The sequence below is a fragment of the Schistocerca piceifrons genome, chromosome 7, assembly GCF_021461385.2.
Source record: "Schistocerca piceifrons isolate TAMUIC-IGC-003096 chromosome 7, iqSchPice1.1, whole genome shotgun sequence".
Lineage (NCBI taxonomy): Eukaryota > Metazoa > Arthropoda > Insecta > Orthoptera > Acrididae > Schistocerca > Schistocerca piceifrons.
Genome location: NC_060144.1, coordinates 60,498,738 through 60,501,377, shown reverse-complemented (window position 1 = coordinate 60,501,377; position 2,640 = coordinate 60,498,738). Strand labels below are relative to the sequence as shown.

The 2,640-nt window shown below is 48.4% G+C and overlaps 1 pseudogene; it reads right to left on the bottom strand.

Moving 5' to 3' along the window:
* Nucleotides 1-2,292: 2,292 nt before the first annotated feature.
* On the bottom strand, nucleotides 2,293-2,410 carry LOC124709372 (annotated as a pseudogene).
* Between the last annotated feature and the right edge of the window lie 230 nt (nucleotides 2,411-2,640).

The window sequence follows — 2,640 nt, the reverse complement described above, 5'->3', positions numbered from 1 at the left end:
TCAATAGCGCGGTTCGATTGCGTCTGTATTGTTACTTTGTGCCAGGAAGGGCTCTCAACAAGGGAAGTGTCCAGGCGTCTCAGAGTGAACCAAAACGATGTTGTTTGGACATGGAGGATATATAGAGAGACATGAAGTGTCGATGACATGCCTCGCTCATTGCACCCAAGGGCTACTACTGCAGCGGATGACCGCTACTTACGGATTGCGGCTCGGAAGAACCCTGACAGTAACGCCACCATGTTGAATAATGCTTTTCGTGCAGCCACAGAACATCCTGTTACGACTCAAACTGTGCACGTAAGCTCCATGGCGAGGCCCATCCTTGCAACCATGACACCATGCAGCGCGGTACAGATGGGCCCAACAACATGTCGAATCGACCGCTCAGGATTGGCATCACGTTCTCTTCACTGATGAATGCCGCATACGCATTCAACCAAACAATCGTTGGAGGCGTGTTCGGAGGCAACCCGGTCAGGCTGAACGCGTTAGACGTACTGTCCAGCGAATGCAGCAAGGTGGAGGTTCCCTGCTGTTTTGGGGTGGCATTACGTGCTGCCGACGTATGCCGCTGGTGGTCATGGAATTCTCCGTAGCGGCTGTAAGATACGTGAATGCCATCCTTCTACCAATAGTGCAACCACATTGACAGTGTATTGGCGAGGAACTCGTCTTTGTGGACGACAACTCGGGCCACCATCTTGCACATCTTGTGAATGGTTTCCTTCAGGATAACAACATCGCTCAACCAGAGAGGCCAGCATGTTCTCCAAACGTGAACCCTATCGAACATACCTGGGATGTATTGAAAAGGGCTGTTTATGGACGACGTGACCGACTAACCACTCTGATGGATCCACGCCGAATCGCTGTTGAGGAGACGGACAATGTTGACGAATAGTGCGTTGATGAACTTGTGGATAGTATACCCCGACAAGTACAGGCATGCATCACTGCAAGAGGACGTGCTACTGGGTATTAGAGGTACCAGTGTGTACAGCAGTCTGGACCACCACCTCTGAAGGTCTCGCTGTATGGTGGTACAACATGAAATGTGTGGTTTTCATCGACAATAAAAAGGGCAGAAATGATGTTTATGTTGATCTATATTCCAATTTACTGCACAGGTTCCGGAACTCTCGGGACCGAGGTGATGCAAAACTTTTTTTAATGTGTGTACAATAAAACGATTTTTGCTTTTCTAACTTAGCTTACGCCGCCGTAAGCTGTACTATCGATGTGGAAAAAGAGCACATGTAGTGATGGAACTCACTGAAGAATAGTGGCGGTGCCGCCATCACGTCGGAGTGTGGAGTGCAGAACCGTGGGTGGCGCAGCGGTGACCGAAGCCCAGCCACGGTCACTGTGGTTGCTGTGTGGCTCAGTAGTGGGGGTGGTCCTGCCGTCTGCAGTGACTGGCGGTCTGCACAGAGAGACACTAGTTGGGAAGGATTTCACCTGGGGGCTGGAGGACAGCTTACCACAGACAGTAGTGCTGAGGAATTGTGCACACACACACACACACACACACACACACACATAATGGGATACATATTGCCGACAACACTAGTGGTTCAGCTAAGATAGGTGACTTGCCTTGGTCTAATCAGTTTACACTACGCTTCCCCAGAGTTCCCCACAGCAATAGCCTGGCATCTGAATCAACCGCGTGCACCGAAAAAAAGCAGAGATGAAAGGTACATACAAAAGTTGACAGTTATGCTGGACTGATGTGACAGTGACTGGTTGGCAGATTTTGAATATATAACAACAATCACGAGAAATTTTAAAGGCAACACCCCTTTATGTACTACATATGGTTCAATTATCGCAGATAATGTTTGTGCCTGGGGGCCGGGCACTGGTCTGTAGGACATAGAGAACAGTAAACGGGGAGGCTAAAGAACACTATGTGTTATTCTGTTCTAGCTGTCTACAAAAAGAAGACATGAAAATAAACCGAACACACGAATATATGCAAAAATATAATTGAAAACGATGAATTAAACCAGTGATACGATGTGAGAAGCAGTTAACATGTGCGATGTCACTTCCCGGGGGCTATTAAAAACTTAACTAAACCCCTCCCGAACAGGCCATGAAGGCCCTATGGCACCGACCGGCCACCGTGTCAACCTCAACCCGTAGGCGTCACTGGATGAGGATATGGAGGGGCATGTGGTCAGCACACCACTCTCCCAGCCGTATGACAGTTTCCGAGACCGGAGTCGCTACTTCTCAATCAAGTAGCTGCTCGGTTTGATTCGCAAGGGCTGAGTGCACCCCACTTGCCAACAGCACTCGTCACACCGGATGGTCATCAATCCAAGTGCTAGCCCAGACCGACAGCGCTTAACTTCGGTGATCTGACGGGAACCGGTGTTACCACCGCGGCAAGGCTGTTGGCTCCTGGGGCTGTTTGTGACACTACCAGGTGTACCGGTATGAAATGAGCGTTAAGATACAAATGTGTCGATAGGGAACATTTGTTGTGAACGAGCCTTAATTTTTTTTGTTTGCTTGGTATGACATCTGTCAAAGATATTTATATACATCAAGTCATGTAACAAACAACATCATATCTTTTCATCATGTTAACAATGTCGAATTTTGTACCAGAAAGTGATGATTTGCGGA